General features: G+C 34.2%; 1 long non-coding RNA gene across 1 annotated transcript; it reads left to right on the top strand.

Moving 5' to 3' along the window:
• Positions 1 to 6,296: 6,296 nt before the first annotated feature.
• On the top strand, positions 6,297 to 11,883 carry LOC107643750 (uncharacterized). The gene is made up of 2 exons (XR_001621078.3): positions 6,297 to 7,160; positions 9,100 to 11,883. It is a non-coding gene; the product is annotated as an uncharacterized LOC107643750 (long non-coding RNA).
• Positions 11,884 to 19,681: the final 7,798 nt, after the last annotated feature.

The following is a 19,681-nucleotide window of genomic DNA, read 5'->3' as shown; positions in this document are numbered from 1 at the left end:
GCCCAAATCCAACTCATTTCTGATGCTTTTGAACCCAAGGATTGCAAGGGAATAGGGGGAGTCGTAGTATAGTTTTCATCATGTTTTAGGGGAGAATTCTAGAGAGAGAGGCTCTCTCCTCTCTCTAGATTTTAGGATAGTTTAGGTTAATTCTTCTTAGATCCAAGTTTTAATTCTTGTTTTTATTTCAATTTTCTTTATATTTTAGTGTTCTATTATCTTAATCTTCTTAGTTTCTCTTGTTAATTTATTGTTTTGCTTTCTTTTATGTTTATGAACAATTGTTGGATCTCAATTTCTTCTCATGCAATTTTATATTTCTATGTCTTTTGATGTTTACTTCACTTGTTATTGTTGATTTCTTGCTTTTGTTAGTTATAGCTTTTATTAATTCTTGCATTTTTTATGTTTACTTTTATTGCACTCTAGGTGTTTATTAACATGTTTTCACTAGTTTTAGAGTAGTTTTCTTTACTCTTGGCCTAGGCTAAGGGAATTGAGTGACCTTGAGTCATTGGGTCTCATTGAATTGGTGATTTAAGAACCCTTAGTGGTCAATTTGATAACCATTGATGCTAGCCTACTACTAAGTCAATTAGTAGCTAGGTTAGGACTTATGGATTGATGTTGATCAAGCCTATTTGACGTACTTCAAGTGTTGAGGTAGACATTGTACGTACTTCAAGCATAGAAGTAGACTAAATGGGTTGGTCCCTCATAATTGTCAATACATGGTTTGTAGACAAGGATGGGTAATCTCAATTCCTATGCCTAGCCTAGAGTTCTTTCCCTTTCTTTATTAGTTCTTGTCAATTACTTTCTTGTTATTTACTTTTCTTGCCAACTACAAATCAAACCCCCTTTGTTCTTTCATAGCCAATAATTGATCACTTCATTGTAATTCCTTGTGAGACGACCCGAGGTTTGAATACTTCGGTTAATTTTCATTGGGGTTTGTACATGTGACAACCAATTATTAAAATTTGATTGTGAAGATTGAGTATCGGTTTGGTCTATGATCACAACGAAATTATTTGGTTAAATTCCGAAACGGTTTAAATCCTCATCTATCACATATCTTCACATTTTCCACCAATAAAGAGCCGACTCCATGATTAATCAACTATGATTGATTGCCACATTAAATTTCTTGAAGAAAATGATACGATAATATTATCTAGTTACTGTTAATAGTTGGTTATAAACTAGAGAACTAAGCCTTCATCCCAGTATTATTAGTTCTCAGATCACAGTAATCAAAATTCTTTGTCGATGAGCATAGCCAATATACAGAAAATAATTTTGATATTTTTCATTAACTAATATCAACAAGAGAAAGTTTTGGAAACTAGCACAACCAACATTGTAACCAACAACCACCACAAAGAAAAAAAGTGATTGCTCCCATACCCCAAAATTTGTGAGAGAATTCATACCTTATTTATGTGGACCAATACAATATAGACACGTGGTATTATTAATCCCAGTCAGTTAAAAATTAAATAATTTTAAAAAATTAAAATTTAAAGTATTTTAAAAGTATATTAAATATTTTTTGTGTACAAATACGAATACGTATATACGCTAACCACATATGATTAATCATTGTTAAATGTTATATTTTATAAAACTTAATACAAAAAAAAAAACTCTTCTCTATACTCTCACGTTTTCCTTCCCAAAACAATAAAAAGTAAATTTCTTCTAACTCAGAACACTTCACTCTCAACCCTCAGATCTGAACCTTTGCCAGCTGCTCTCCCCCCACCGCCGTTCACGACCTCTCACCAACAACGCCGCATCCCTTCTATCTATAAATCCTTCGTCTATCTCCATCTCCATCATCGTCTATTGATGCACCACTATTTTATGATATATTTTAGACTGAATTGAGTGGGTTTGTGTCAACTAATCTCACACTTATTCCTTAAAATTGCATGTTTTTCATTCCCTTCCTAATTTTGTGATATGATTGAAAACTTGTTTCGTAGGCCTTTAAATTGTTAATTTTTAGTTCTCCTTTATTACCATTCGATGCCGTGGTGTATTTGTGAAGTGTTTTCAAGTTTACAGGGCATGAATGGCTTAAAGGATGAAGAGAAAGCATGTTAAAGTGGAAGGAACACAAGAAACCAGAGAGATTAGAAGCGAGAAGCGACGCTCACGCATGGCCAACGTGTGCGCATGAATTGGCGCATTTTACAGCAAAGCGTACACGTGACAAGCGCAGAAGTCCAGCGACGCGTACGTGTGGCCGACGCGTACGCGTGGCTGACGCGTACGCGTGACAGAGCGTCACGTGCTGCACTTATCAGAACTTGCTGGGGGCGATTTCTGAGCTGATTTGGACCCAGTTTGAAGCCCAAAAACGCAAACTAGAGGCAGGGGTATAGCTAAGACTGAAGATACTTTCATTTTCACTTTAGTTTTTAGTTTAGTTTTTGAATTCTAGAGAGAGAAACACTACTTCTCCTAGGGTTCTTAGATTTCTTAGTTTTGCTTTGGATTGGATATTGAGAGAGCTGTTATTACCTTCTATTGAAGTCATCATCTCTTTAGTTTGTTTTTCTAATAACTCAATCACTCTATTCCATTTAATTGCTTTGTCTTCATATATGGATATTGTTATTTTTGAGTTCTATTAATGCAGTGAAGTATTTTTATATTTATTTTTTTCTATTGTTTGTTTGATTCGTTTTAATTATTGTTCGTGCCAATTTTGATGTTATCAATTTATTATAATCACCATGTCTTTTATTTACTCCTTTGACATGTTTGTGAAAATGGCATTCATGTTAATGGAGTAGATATTCCAACTTGGCTTTGGAGTTGATTAATTAGAAGCCCTTGAGTTGGAATACTCAAGTATCAATTGTAATTGGGAATTGCTGGCTAACTCATATTTCACTAACTCTAATCCTTCCATAGGAAGTGACTAGGACTTGTGAATCAGAGTTAGTGCAACCCACTTGATTTTCCTGCAACTGCAAGAGGATAACTAAGTGGAAGCAATAAACTTTTACCATTATACTTGGAAAAAATCAACAAGGATAGGAACTCTAATTTTCACTTCTAGTCAAGACCTTTTTATTAAATACATAACACCCCTTGTTATTATTCAGTGCTTAAATTCCTTGCCATTTATTTTTCTGTTTTCAAACTTCAAAAAAATATTCAAAAAATTTCTGACCAATAATTAACATCATTGTGTCAACTCTTTGGGAAACGACCCGTGATTCTACTCCCGGTTATTTAATTTTAATTGTGACACATTTCTAAATTGATAGTGGAAATTTCGTCGATTAAAACTGTGCTTGCAACGCCATTTTAGAAAATAATTTTTGGAAATTCTTAACCGGCATTTTTCCACCCATCATCTATCCCGTCCTTAGCCTCCGTGACCCCAATTCCACCGCCCCTGTTTCCGCCTCCAACACCAGCGCCGCCGCATCTCACCACCGTCCCTCATGTCTTGAGCCTCCGTGACCCCTGTGTCCGCCTCCTCCGATCCACCAGCATCGCCGTGTCTCCATCACCGTCTCTCACGTCCACACGTGACCCCTGTTCGCACCGCCCACGTCTGGCTTCTCCAACAGCGCCGTCGCGTCTCACCGTGGCCACCGCATCCATAATCACTGCCGGCAGCAATCTCTTTCTCCCTCTTGAGCCAGGGACACAAATTCAACGGTGACATTATTTTAGGTTTTCATCCTTCAAATTATTCTATGTACTTATTTTGGATATTGTCTGGACTTGTTTTGCTTTCTCCCTCTGTTCAAACCATAAATTGCATTTTATTGACTCCTTCCGGGTAATTTTTTATTAATGGATCAAACTTGCTGCCATGAATACAATTTTTGAGCTATAGGTCTATATAGATTGAGATAGACCACCCTCTTGTTTAATTTGTATCTTTTAGATTAATTGTTCTTTCACAATTTTATATTTAGTTCCACGCCAAATTCGGTAATTGGCTTGCTGGAATAAAATAATTTGAGAGGCCATGATAAATCCATATTTCATGGTATTTATTTATTCTAATTGGGTGGATTTCATTGACTTTCTTGCATTTATTCATTGAAATAGCATAGTTTCATGATTTCTTCCTAAATTGTGCTTAAAAGTAAAAACATACTTTTTAGATCCTAAAATTGCTAAACTTTATTCACTTTAATTCCATTTGATGCCTTGATGTATTTGTTGAGTGATTTAAGGTTTTGAAGGAAAATATGGATTGAAGTGAGGAAGGAAAGCATGCAAAGTGGAAGAATTCAAGAAATGAAAGATTTGGAAAGCTGCCAATCCTGACCTCTCTGTACTAAATTGATCATAACTTGAGTTAAAGAGGTCCAAATGAGGCTATTACAATGGCATTGGAAAGCTAACATCCGGAGATTCAAAATGATATATAATTTGCGATAGTGGACATGGAGTTTGGGTGTGCGTACGCACAAGAAGAAAATCAGCAAGTGTGCGTATGAACACACCTGTGCGTATGCACACACCTGTGCGTACGCATAAGTCCTGGCACATGACTTCATTAATTGCAACTCGCTGGCAGCGATTTTTGGATTTTCAAAGCCCAATCCAACTCATTTCTGAAGCTATTTCAAGCCAAAGTGAAGAGGGATGAAGAGGGGCAATTAGGTTTAGCTTAGTATCATGTTATAGGTCATTTCTAGAGAGAGAAGCTCCCCATTCTCTCTAGAAATTAGGATTTCTTAGTTATTTTGTCTTCAATTTTTCTCTTTAATTCTTGTTCTAGTGTAGTTTTATTTACTTTTTCTTGTTTAATTGCCCTTTTTCTCTTAGCTCTTCTTGTTAATTTTCTATTTTTGTCATTTTAGTTTTATGAACACTCTTGTTAATTTTTATTTCAATTAATGCAATTTGATGTTTTTATGTTTATTGTTATTTAATTGAGTTGCTATTATTATATTCTTGCATTTGGTAGCTTTACCTTTTATTTTTATTGCAATTTAATATGTTTTTATTTTCATGCATACCAAGTGTTTGATAAAATGCTTGGCTTAGTTTTAGTGTAGTCTTTTCTACACTCTTGACTTGGAATTGAGAACTTTGGTGACCTTGAGTCATTGATGTCCATTCTTGATTAATATATTAGGGTAGTTAGTTAATTTAGTTTCCATTGACACTAGTCTTTCATTAAGTTAATTAGTGAGATGACTAGGACTTATGGATTGAGATTAATTATGCCTATTTGATTTATCCTCGATGCTAGGGTTAACTAAGTAGGATTAACTCTTCATAATCATCATATGTTTGTGATTAATGGCTAGGATAGGTAACCTTAACTCTCAATCCTTGCTAAGAGGTTTCTTAGCACTTGAATTTTCCTTTCTTTTGCTTTATTGCCTTGAGTTTGATTACTTTTGATATTTAGTTATTGCATGCTTATTTAATTTCTTGCTATTTACATTTCTTACCTCTTGCAATCTCAACCCCCATTTTCTCATAGCCAATAGTTGATCACTCAATTGCAATTTTTAGGGGGAACGATCCGAGAATTAAAACTCCCGGTTATTTCGTGCTGATTGTGACATCTTTAAATTAAACTTTGATTGAGAAGATCGATTGTCGGTTCGGACTATGCTATCAACGGAATTGTTTTGTCTGAATTCCGAATTGGCATAAATCCTCTTCATCAAGTTTTTGGCGCCGTTGTCAGGGAATTGCAATGGTGTTATGTTATTGGCTATTGTGAATATGTTAATATGTAAATAGCTTGCTTTTTTTGTTATCTTGAGTCTTTGTTAATAGTTAGGTTTGGGATCCCGAAGGACATTGAAAATTCAATCATTGGTGGAAAATTCAAGCATAAGCCATCATAACAAGGGCTCTCCCAATTGTCTAACTTAAAGACAATAAATAAAAGTGTTTGGTGGGAGACACTCCACCATGGTAAAACTTTCCAACTTCCTTCTTTTATTTCATTCTTTTAAATATGTTTCTTGATTGTTAGCTTGCCTTAATAGATTTTTGTTTTAAAATAGATATTTGAATAATTAGTAATCTTGTTTAAACTTGTCTTTTTTACTTGAATTGCATGTTTTGATTTTTCAATTAGTTTTTGGATGGTTAGAATAATTTTGGTAGATTTTTGCTTGTGCATATTACAATTGCTTTGAATAGTCCAATGATTTTGATTTGGAAAATAAAATTTTGGATTAATTTTAAAGTTAATATAAATAGTTTCATATTTTTGTTAATTTCTTGTTTATATACATTTTGGAATGTTGGTGAATTTCTGTTAAAAAAAATTCGCTCCCTATACACACGCACACTTTCATATCAGCCCTCTGTCCAAAGCACACGCACACCCGACTGCGTGTGCATATTTCTTTTCGAGCATGCCTGTCACGCGTGACCTTCCAGTTTCATCCCATCATGCGCAGGCTTGATTGACGCGTAGATATCCGTTTTCGCAAGTCACGCCTACGCGTGACGCTTCCTGTGACTCCTCAATACCCTTCTTCTCCTTCCCCAACGTTCACAGCTTCACCTTCCTTCTCCCCTTCCAAATGCCGAACCACCATCACAAGCCAGCCTCCTCCCTTCACCCACAACCGCCGACGACTGCCCTAGTCACCGCAATCCTTTCCACCTTTCTTCCCTACTCTTCTCTTTCCTTCTCCTTCTCTTCTCCTTCCCAGCGCACGTCAGCACCTTCCCTGTCTCAGCCTCCAGTCTAAGCCACCGCGTTCCACTCCCTCTTCTCACCTTCACCGCGACAACTACCGCCGCCGGCCACCACCCCTTTTCCTTCCCCTTCTTCTCCCTCTTCCTCTACCCTTTCTGTCAGCCTCACCTCCACGATATGCCATCACCGCTGCCCAGCTTCCACCGCACCTCCCTTCCCCCTGTCTGAACCCTAGCGCCGCTCGGGTCCACTGAACTTTTGCAAACCACCCCCTCCACACACAAGCTCCAACCCCCTTGCTCTATTTCCCCTTCCTATTACCTTCGAACAGCAAGAACAGGGCAAAACCCCTACTTCCATTTTGCCGCCTTCCCACCACTACCCCTGTTTCACAGCACCGGTCACCGCCACTTCTGCCCCGGCCAGGATACTCCAGCCACTCTCTCAGCATCATCATTCTTTCCCTTCCCTTCCTCTGTTCCAATCCCCTACTTCCCAGGTTCCCTTTCTTCTCATTTTCATTTTATTTCTGTTTGATTAATCTGGTTTAGCTCATTCTGTTTGGCTTGTTTAGTTCAATTAGTTTAGTTTAGTTAAATTAGGTGGTTAGAGAATCTGGATTGGTTAGTGGATGAAGATTTTATTTTGTTTACTCCTGCTGTTCGGAATGAATTTGTCTTTCCTCTGAATGTTGCCCTGGATGAACTTGTTTATTGTGCTTTTTTGGTGTTGTGGTTTAGGCCATTACTTTAGTTCATTGTTCAAAGAAATAATGCTGCTTGATGATGTTGGTTAGGCTTAAATTATTACTGATGCTATGTTGCTGTTTCATTGATTTACTTTTGTGCTAAACTGGCTTGTTTGATGCTGCTGCATATTTGTATTACTGCCTTATTCTTGTAGGAGTGAACAAATTCTGAACTGTTTGTGCAGTAATAATAACTTTGAGTAATTTCTGAGTCTAAGTTGTCACTACTGCTGTATTTTTGTTCCGATTTGAACCTAGTCATTAGATTCATTTATGTTAAGTGTTTGAATTCAGATTGCTTGCTTATTGACTGGTTCATGGCTGTTGTAGTGATGCTGCTTTTCTTGAATTTGAATTAAATTGTCAATTGCTCCATTTCAATTTTCCATTTTGTTCTTGCTTCAAGATTGATTACTGCTGACGTTTTCTTTCAATTTCGCACTTGAGTGTTTGAATTCAGCTTGCCTGCTTGTTAAATAGTTCAGTATTTTGGTGCTGTATTTTTTTGCTCTTGCTGTATTTTGGCTCACTTTCTGATTTCCTATGAAGCCATAAATGATTTTTGTGAATTTAAGTGTTAATGCATTCATCAGAAATCTGAATTGATTCATTGAAATAGGGAAATAGACCAATTTACTACTGAAATGCTGCAGGATTTTTCCTAACCTTGTTTCATTAAATGACATTATTTTATTTGGTGCACAAGATTCTATTTGACGGATTTCTGTGTCAAAAAGAATCTTGTTTGCTAAATGGTTTTGGAAATTTCTTCAAGAGCTTTCTTACAAGTTTTGGTCAATTCTTTAACTTTTTTGCTTGTTTTAAATTGTGCGTTCTTCTTGAGCATTGAATATGCCTTAATTGAGTTTCAAATTGACCATAAACTTGAAGTTCTTTTGAAAATTAGAGCCTCTTTTGCATAAACTCACAAGTTTGAAGGTTTTAAATCTAAGTGGCTGATTTGATTCATTTTATTCATGCCTAACGTACATTAAGTCACATGGATCATGAGATTTTCAATTCTTGTTTCAACTTGTGACTTTCATGCCTCATTGGAATTTGGTTTTTGAATGTTCCTTAGTTAACTTGTTTCTCAATGTTTTTAACTTTGCCAACACCAAATTGTTTTAACTTACGCCAAATGATGGTAATTAATATTCATTTGATTATGTGCTCTACACATACATGTGCATTACTTGTTTTGGCATTTTGACTTATTGCGAAGTTGAACATGAACTTGCTTGTTTTGGAAATTGTTGGAATTTTCAGAATTAAGGGACGTTCTTGCTATGCACATAACTTTTGCTTTTCTTTTTTGTTTTCAACTAACTCTTTGTTTGTCTTCACATAACTCTTGACCTTTCTTTTCTTTTTCACCTAACTTTTTCTTTTTCTTCATATAACTTTTAACTTTTCTTTCTTTTTTCAACTAACTCTTTCTTTTTCCTAACATAACTTTTAACTTTCCTTTTTAACTAACCATTTTCTTTTTTTCTTCACTTAACTCTTAACTATTTTCTTTTTCTTCGTGCATAACAACAATGCTCCTTTCTTCTCTTTACTTTTGAATTGATTGGAAGTTACTTCTGTTTACTTTTAACTTGAATCTCATGCATACTTCCATTCAAGTTTATATTAGTTGTTCACTTCATATATATGCGATTTTGTGACTCAGTTTTCTGCTTCTCAGCACCACCATCACTCTTGCAGCCACTCTATCGCCTGACCCACCAGCTGAAGGTGGAGGTGACATAGTGACAACTCTTTCCACTCTGCCTGATCGTGAGCACCGAGGACGGTGCTACATTTTAAGTGTGGGGAGGTTGTCCAACTTCACTAGCACATTTCTAGTGAAAAATTTCATTTCCGAACACTTTTAGTTTAGTTTCTTTTTATGTTTTTTGTTGTTTTGTATATATTTTATCTTTTTGAAAACCTTTTTACTTAGTTTATTTCACTTTCTTAGTTTATTGCACATTTTAGTTTTGCTTGTACATAACCTAGTATTATATTGTAGTGATGCATATTTTTATATTTTCTTTTAATTTTGGCTTTTACATATGCTTTTTAGTTTTTAGTTATGATTGTGATTTGGATGATGTGATGATTGCGCTAAGTTGATTTCCTATACACTTGCTATTTTGGTTTGATTGAATTAGGAATTAAACTTAGGATTTTTGACCTTTTTCATCCAATCACATTATATACATATATAGAATAAATGTTAGTCAATTAATGAAATTTCCAAGAAACTTACTTTTTATATAGGGCATTGAAATTCAAATTGAATTGAGTTCAAAATTTTCATTGAAACTTGCATGATTCATACATTGTGTTGAGTTAAAGAACATACAACTTGTGAGTTTTTGAGCCTTATTGTGTGGTTACATTATTTGACCACTTATTTCATCCTTGTGTGTTGCTCTTCTCTATGATTGCAATCTTTAGTTTATTTAATTCTATATATCCATTGTTTAGTGTATATTTATGCATTTATGTGATTGAGGCCATCACTTCTTTATAGCTCACTTAACCCAAATAGCCTACCATTTTATTTACCTTTGTTTGCCACTTTGAGCCTATGAATGCTCCTTTTTGTTCTTTATTTTGCCACATCATTAACCTTAAGCGAAAAAATAATTAAATGTCCTTTACTTGAATCTTTGGATAGCTTAAGTTAGTGAGAGTGTGTGATGTTTAAGTGTGGGGAAATGGGAGAACTTTGGTTGATGAAAATGTGTTTTAAGCTTAGTGAGAAATATTGAAAATTTGGGTACTTGCTCATGTAATATTATTGAAATCATATGCATTGATGAGTTGGTGTATATATTATGTTAAAAAAAAGAAGAGAAAATAAAAAAAAGAAAAGAAATAATGAAAAAGGGACAAAATTACTCCTATGAGAAATTCAATAAGAATCAATGCATATGTGATGAATTAAATTAAAACGAATGAGTGTGTGTATATGTAAAAGTGAGATTTTAGGTAGCTAAGTTTGATATTAAAATTGTATAGGGTATGTATGTATTAGGTGAGAACTTAGGTTAATCAAAGATTCAAATGCAACCTCACTTAGCCATGTATATATCTTTACCTTTACTCTTAGTCCCATTACAACCTTGAAAAGACCTTATGATTTTTGCATGTGTACATTAAATTCTTGTTGATTGGTTAGACGAAGAACAAACTTTAGAAAGCATGATTAGAGGAGAATTGAGTGGATTGACCCTAAACAGTTGAGCAACTAGAATGTATATACACATCCGGTGAGGGTTAAATTACTCAATTCCATATTTCCACCTTTGATCATTGTTATCTTGCAAGTTTGTTAAATTGTTTTATATGACTCAATTCAATTGAAAATGTGATTTGGATATGATTGCCTTAGCCCTTATTCAATATAGATGCTTTCTTGGAAATTGATTTACTTGGACTAAGCAAATGCATATAGGTAGATAGTATAAGGTAGAATAGTTACATACATATAGATAGATTGCATATAGATAGTTACATCGAATAATGGTTGATTCCCCTTCTTGTCTTTCTTTGGATAGCATGAGGACATGCTATTATTTAAGTGTGGGGATGTGTTGAATCCACATTTCCTGGTATTTATTTGTTCTAATTTGGTGAATTTCATTGACTTTTCTTGTATTTATTCATTGAAATAGCATAGTTTTATGATTTCTTCTTAAATTGTGCTTAAAAGTAAAAACATGCTTTTTAGACCTTAAAATTATTAAATTTTATTCACTTTAATTCCATTTGATGCCTTGATGTATTTGTTGAGTGATTTAAGGTTTTGGAGGAAAATATGGATTGAAGAAGTGAGGAAGGAAAGCATGAAAAGTGGAAGAATTCAAGAAACGAAGGATTTGAAAAGTTACCAATCCTGACCTCTCTATACTGAATTGATCATAACTTGAGCGACAGAGGTCCAAATGAGGCGGTTCCAGTGGCATTGGAAAGCTAACATCCGGGGCTTCAAAATGATATACAATTTGTCATAGTGGACATGGAGTTTGGGTGTGCATATACACAAGAAAATAGCAAGTGTGCGTACGCACACAACTATACATACGCACAAGTCCTGGCACGTGACCTCATTAATTGCAACTCGCTGGTAGCAATTTTTGGGCTTCCAGAGCCCAATCCAACTCATTTCTGAAGCTATTTCAGACCAAAGTGAAGAGGATGAAGGGGGCAATTAGGTTTAGTTTAGTATCATGTTATAGGTCATTTCTAGAGAGAGAAGCTCTTCCTTCTCTCTAGAAATTAGGGTTTCTTAATTATTTTTTCTTCAATTTCTCTCTTTAATTCTTGTTCTAGTGTAGTTTCATTTACTTCTCCTTGTTTAATTGTCCTTATTCTCTTAGCTCTTGTTAATTTCTCATTTTTGTCATTTTCGTTTTATGAACATTCTTGTTAATTTTAATTTCAATTAATACAATTTGATGTTTTTATGTTTATTGTTATTTAATTGAGTTGCTATTATTATATTCTTACATTTGGTAGCTTTACCTTTTATTTTTATTACAATTTAATATGCTTTTATTTTTATGTACACCAAGTGTTTGATAAAATGCTTGGCTTAGTTTTAGTGTAGTCTTTTCCATACTCTTGGCTTGGAATTAAGGACTTTGGTGAACTTGAGTCATTGACGTCCATTCTTGATTGATATATTAGGGTAGTTAGTTATATTGGTTTCCATTGACGCTAGTCTTTCACTATGTTAATTAGTGAGTTGATTAGGACTTATGGATTGAGATTAATTATGCCTATTTGACTTATCCTTGATGTTAGGGTTGACTAAGTAGGATTAACTCTTCATAATCATCATATGTTTGTGGTCAATGGCTAGGATAAGTAACCTTAACTCTCAATCCTTGCCAAGAGGTTTCTTAGTACTTGAATTTTCCTTTCTTTTGCTTTATTGCCTTGAGTTTGATTGCTTTTGATATTTAGTTATTGCATGCTTATTTAATTTCTTGCTATTTATATTTCTTGCCACTTGCAATCTCAGCCCTCATTTTTTCATAGCCAATAATTGATCACTCAATTGCAATTCCTAGGGAGAACGACCCAGGAATTAAAACTCCCGGTTATTTTGTGTTGATTGTGACATCTTTGAATTAAACTTTGATTGAGAAGATTGATTGTTGGTTCGTACTATGCTATCAACGGAATTGTTTTGTCTAAATTTCGAATTGGCATAAAGACCCTTCATCAGGCCACCAAAACTATTCTTGCTAAAGCTTGCATATAGGTATTAGATCTCGAAATCACCAAGAACAAAGTACATGAGATTAACCTGTTAAAGTAAACTTTTATATTATAATTTATTATTTAGAAGAAATTTGTTTTAGCTTTTTTTTACACATTTGTTGTAAATATTGTAAGTATCTTAAATAATTATTTTAGTCACTTCAATTGTAAGTGAAAATTTGATTAAGAAGGATGTGATATTGAAGAAATACGGTTCAAGAAAGGGAGCCGACCTTATCTTTTGTTTTATTAGTTAGTGATGTACTATTTTTTTGAGGCATTTACTATAATACATATATGTAATTTATTGTTCTTAGGATAATAGATATAGTCACATTAAATTTATGCTCTAAATCGTGGTTCAATAAAGCTGAGTTAATCCTACTTCATTTTTGTTTGAAATTTCGGAATTTGACATATCATGAAACTCGGTTAAGCTTTTTTCATTTTTGTTTGGAATTTCAGAATTTGACATATCATAATTGTCTAATTTAATTTAAGTTTTTTTTTTTGTGTTTGAAGGCAGCTTCATCCTTCCCATTCTTAATTTCTTTTATCTAATTTAATTTCGTTGTGTTCGTCTTCCATTTTCCAAGTCTATAGGCATTTAAAAGGTTTCATATTCAGTTCAAGTGATATCTCTCCTAATTATCATGAGCTGTGTGGAGATGTTATTGATTTCAATCCATCACATCCTCATTGTCAATTTACAAACCATACCTAAATAAAAAGGGGAGAGAGTTGGCAAAATTGACTCATTTTCTCTGGTACTGTACAGAAGAATGCTTGTTTCACTTTTAGTCAGTCAAAATTGACTCATTTCTATAAATTAGCCTATATATGAGATAGGAGGAGTATTGTGGGCTACGACTTAATTTTGGAGGAAAGGAAGAGGTTGGGGATCAATTATTTATTTTTGTAACATATTTAACTTAGCAAGTATTTGAAGTTATTCACTTTTGACAATGATTAGTAACGTATTATTTATTTATTGTCATCATTATTATTAAGCGCAATATTATGCCATTCAAAAGTTTTATCAAATAAAGTTGGAAAGCTAATTGTATATTATTTACTTGAGTAATGATGCTAATAGTCAAAATATATTTTTAATAAATGTGTAATTATTAAAAAATATATTTTTTATGAATTTATATTATTTTTTATATTTAATAAAAGAAATTATCATATAATTTCACCAGTATTACTTTTTTTGAAATCATTCTTTTGAAAAAGTATTCTAGAAACAAATAAATAATTTATGTTTTGAAATTTGAATTGAAATTGATTAGTATCATATTAATTAAGGGTAAGTACTTTTTTGGTCTCTAATGTTTAGGGTCAGAATCGAAACCATCCCCAACGTAATTTTTAATTTAGAATCATCTTTAATGTTTTATTTTGTATTAAAATTGTCATTTTCAATAAAATTTTTAATTTTATTGCTAAATTACCCCTATTCTAATAAATAAAAAATTTTAAAATTTTAAAAAAAAGAAAAGAAAAGAATGCGAGGGGGGAGGGGAGAAAGGAAAAGGGAAAGGCGCGGGGGGAAGGAAAAGGGGAAAGGGAGATGGGGACGGGGAAGGGGGGAGGAGGGACGGCACTGGCGAAGCTTGGAGCCGCCGTCACTGTCGGGAATCATCATTTACCCTACCGCCAAAAGAAAGAAAGAAAGAATAAAGGAAAGAGGGGTTGTGACGGGGGAGAAGAGAAGAGGGAAAGGAGATGCGCCGGCGTTGCTAGGGCTCGCCACCGCCGTCGCGTCGTCATCGGGCCTTGGAGGGAGACCACACCGCTGAGCCATCATTGCCAATTCGCCCATGAGCTACCGTCAGGGAAGCAGAACAGCGAATAGAGGGAGATGCGCAAGGAAGGAAAAACGACGAAGTGTGAGGAGGTGACGGAAGGGGAAGAGGCACGGGCGGCACTGGTGGTTGTGCTTCGACTTCTGCATCTGCTTCCGATTTTGCTTCTGCATCTACTTCTTCTTCTGCTTTAGCTTCTACATCTGCTTCTTCTTCTGCATCTGCTTTCGATTCTGCTTTTGCATCTGCATATGCATTTTCTTCTGTTTCTGCATTTGTTTTTGCTTTGTTTCTGCTTCTGATTCTGCTTCTGATTCAGATTTTGATTTATTATTTTTCTGATTTTATTATTTTTGTGTGTTGATTTTGTTGTTGAATTTAATGTTGTTTCTGAATTTGAATGTGTTATTGTTGGTGTTCTTGAATCTGATTATTAGTATTTGATGGCAGTAAGAAAGGTGATGGTGGTGGAGTAAGGGAGGTGCTGGTAGTGGTAAAGGGTATTTTTGTCCGTAAAAAGTTAAAAAGGCGATTTTAATACGAAATAAAACGTTAAGCACGATTCTAAATAAAAACTTACATTGGGTACGATTTTGATTCTGACCCTAAATATTAGGGACCAAAACAATACTTATCCCTATTAATTACTTATTGTCATCATAATTATTAATAAACATTAATTAACATTTATTCTCACTAATCAAATATAAAGTAGTAACCTATTAATAATTTAATAAGGTATCTTTAAAGACGATAAAATAAATTAATGTGTCTTTAAAGGGAAATAGTTGATTTTTGAAATAAAAAAATTACAAAACATTAATTTTAGGGCATAAAAGCAATGGTTTCAATTGTATTATGCCACTAAATATGCATGAATCATAACTTAGAAAGGGTGTGAGTAGATTCAAAAATTTCTAATATTTGCATGCGCGTCTAACTCATCATAAAATTGAATCTGTACACATATTAATAAACCATTAATTGAATTGAATTTATTCACGCGTGAGTCCATCATGATTTTGAGCCATTAATTGAATTGAATTTATTCACATGTTAAGATTTAGAAATTTGACATTAGAGTTAAGATTTATAAGTAAACAATTTATGCTATCCTTTTTTAAATATGTCCTATTAAATTACTAATACGTTATAACCTGGTATATGATTAGAAAAATAAATATTAAATAACCTTATATATAAGAATGACGAGTGATGCTCGATGAAAATTAAGTTTTAAAGGTGAATAACTTCAAATACTTGCTACTTGATGAAAATTAAATTTAAAAACAAATTAATTTAAATAAAATTAAATATGTTACAAATTTAATAATCTGTAGTAAAGAAATCAAATCTTTTTTGCATGCTAATTATGCTATATTAGAGAACCAAATACAAAAAAATAATTCAAGGCATAAATCAGACGAAATAGGCATAAATTCCATGCCTAGAATCCCTATAATTTCATATATTAGACCAATAAAAAAGTCACAAATTAGACAGCTATGATATGTCAAATTCTGAAATTCCAAACAAAAATGAAAAAGACTTAACCGAGTTTTATGATATGTCAAATTCCGAAACTTCAAACCATTTTATCCCAGCAAGCCAATTACCAAATTTGGCGTGGAACTAAATATAAAATTATAAAAGAACAATTAATTTAAAAGATACAAATTAAACAAGAGGATGGTCTATCTCAATCTATATAGACATATAGCTCAAAAATTGTATTCATAGCAGCAAGTTTGATCCATTAATAAAAAATTACTCTGCAAGAGTCAACAAAATGCAATTTAAGGTTTGAATAGAGGGTGCAAGCAAAACAAGTCCAGATAATAGCCAAAATAAGTACATAGAATAATTTGAAGGATGAAAACCTAACCTAATATCACCATTGGCTTTGTGTCCCTGGCTCAGGAGAGAGAAATTGATTGCTGCCGGCAGTGATGGTAGACGCAGTGGCCACGGTAAGACGCGACGGTGCTGTTGCCTTAGCCGGACGCGGGCGATGTGAACAGGGGTCATGTGTGGACGTGAGAGACAGTGATGGAGATGCTGACGTGGCAGAAATATGCCAATTAAGAAATTATAATAAGAACAGCGTTGCAAGTACAGTTCTTAACCGACGAAAATTTCGCTTATCAATTTAAAAGGGTTGTCACAAATTTAGAATAAAAATACTGGGAGTAGAAATCCCAGGTCGTCTCCCAACGAGTTGACAAAAGAATGCTATTTTATTGGTCAGAAATTTTCTGAGAAATTTTAAGAGTTGGAGAATAGAAAAATAAATTATTGTAAATTGAAACAATGAAAGTTAACAAGAGGGTTTATGTATTTGAAATAAAAAGCCTTGACTGGGAGAAGATTAATTGGAAGTTCTATCCTTGTTGAATTTCTCCAAGTGTAATGGTAAGAGGTTGTTGTTTCTACTTAGTTATCTTTTACCGAATAAAGGAAAGTCAAGTAACTAAACCGGCTACAATTCACAAGTCCTAATCCTCTCCTATAGAAGGGTTAGCATTAGTGACTAGAGGGCCAGCCAACAACTTCCAATTTCCAACTACACTTGAGTATTCTAACTCAAGAGTCTCCTTTTAATCAACTCCCAAGTCAAGTTAGGAGTCTACTCCATTGACATGAATGCTATTTTCATAAACGATAAAAGGGGAAGAAAGGAAGACATGAAAATTCAAATAAAATAATAACAGAAAATTAAATAAAGATAAAAATAGTTCTTTGCATTAATAAATTCCAAAATAAAAAATATTCATACTTAGATCTGAACAGGGTTAACAGGTAATTAAAAAAGTAAAGGAATAAGGAAACAAACTAGAATGATAGCAACTTCAACGGAGGTAGTGACTCTTCTCAATATCCAAATCAAAAGCATAAAACTCTAAAACTATGAATGTGAAGAAAACCTAGAGGAAGTAGTATATCTCTCTAAGATTCCAAAGTAAAACTAAAAACTATACGAATGAGAATGTCTGTTGAGTCTCTGCTTGTCCCCTGGCTCTAGTCTGTGTTTCTGGGCCAAAAACTGGGTCCAAACTCAGCCCAAAATCACCCACAGCATCTTCTGCGATTTTTGCACGTGGCGCACGTCACGCGTACACGTCAGGTATGCGCACATGTCGCTGTGCAAATATCCAATTCACGCGCACGTGTGAGCCATGCGTGCGCGTCGATCCTCACTGGTTATCTCCTTTATTTCTTGTGCTCCTTCTATTTTTGCTAGCTTCCTCTCCATCTTCTAAGCCATTCCAGCCCTATATAGCCTGAAAACACTTAACACACAGATCACGGCATCGAATGGTATAAAGGGGAATTAAAATACACAATTTAAAAGCTTAGGAAGCAAGTTTTCAACCATAGAACAAAATTGGGAAGGAATTTGTAAAATCATGCAATTTGTATGAATAAGTGAGCAAAGACTTGATAAAAACCACTCAATTGAGCCACAAGATAAACCATAAAATAGTGGTTTATCAATCTCCCCACACTTAAACATTAGCATGTCCTCATGCTAAGCTCAAGGAGACAAAAGGAATGAATGGGGAAAAAGTAAGACTCATGAGATGCAACCTATGTATGTGAATGCAACTATATGCTAAGATATTTCTATCTACTTGGTTAAAAGTAAACAAGTTCTCCAAGACAGAAATAAATCAGATTTCACTAATTCAAATCACATAGTAAAAGACACATAAACTTGTAAGAAGATAGCTCATGAAAGCAGGGAATATAGAATCAAGCATTGAACCCTCACTGGTAGTGTATATGCACTCTAGTCGCTCAAGTGTCTAGGGTTAATCACTCTACTCTTCTCTAGTCATGCTTTCTAAAACTTTGTTCTTCATCTAACTAATCAACAAATATTTAGTATACCAATGCAAACATTATGAGGTCTTTTCAAGGTTGTAATGGGGCTAAGATAAGGGTGAGGATATATGTATGGCCAAGTGAGCTATAATATGAATCTTTGACTAACCTAAGCTCTCACCTAACACACACACACACTTTATGTAATTCTAAAACCATGCCTAGCTAATCAAAATTTCACTTTTTTATATTTTTCATACTCATGTGTCAAATTTTCTTTAATTTTACCACATATGCATTGATCTTTTATTAAACTTAACATTGGGATAATTTTGTCCCCTGTTTATTTATTTATTTGTTTATATTGCAATAATTTTTATTTTTTTGAACATGAAAGCAAACATAACATATCAATGCTCATGATTTTTCTGGTTTCACATGAGTAAGCACCTAAATTCCCAATATCTTTTCAATAAAACTCAACACTTTTTCATCAACCCAAGTTCCCACAATTCCCCACACTTAATTGATACACAATCTCTATCTTAAGCTAACGAAAAATTCAATTGGGGTAATTAATTATTTTTCCGCTTAAGGCTAGTGATGTGGTAAAATATAGAACAAATGGGGGTAAAAAGGCTCAAAGTGGCAAACAAAGGTAATTGAAGTGGTAGGCTATTTGGGATAAGTGAGCTAATAACAAATGATGGCCTCAGTCATATGTATGCATGTAAATACACTAAACAATGGACATATAGAATGGAACAAACTATAGATTACAATCATAGAGAAGAAAACACACAAGAATAAAATATTATGGTTAAATAATGTAACCATGTAATCAAGCTCAAATCTCACAGGTGGTGTGTTCTTAGATATCAACCATGTTCCAAATTACAATCTTCAAACAAGTTTATTTAAAACGTTTTAATTTAAATTAGTGAAATATTATAAAATAGGGTCTTGAAAAGAAATTCATTACTTTAACCAAGCAAAACATACATGTAAACAACTATTATCATGCAATCTATCCTACCTAACAAAAGAAAAACTAAATAGTTGGTGTTTAAGAGAGAGAACTTACCTCCGGAAGTCAAGGACTGACCTCCCCACACTTAAGGCTTAGCACGGTCCTCCGTGCCATCAGTAAGGAGCAAGGTAGGGCTGGAGGCATCACCTCCGCTGTCTGGTTCGCCATGGCTCCCTGTGCTACTGGATGAAAGGGAGTCCGTGGTGTCCTTCTGTTCCGGATGGGGGTGGGTACCAATTATAAGTTCCTTCAGATAGTTGTATCGGCGCTTGTTACGGTGCTCCATTTGCTCCATCCGCCGGTCTTACCAGTCGAACCTCTCAAGGAACTGAAGGAACATCTGA

This window comes from Arachis ipaensis, chromosome B5 (genome assembly GCF_059453495.1).
Source record: "Arachis ipaensis isolate K30076 ecotype BB chromosome B5, ASM5945349v1, whole genome shotgun sequence".
NCBI lineage: Eukaryota > Viridiplantae > Streptophyta > Magnoliopsida > Fabales > Fabaceae > Arachis > Arachis ipaensis.
Note: the sequence above shows the minus strand (reverse complement) of the source record. Positions and strands in the feature narration are given on the sequence as shown.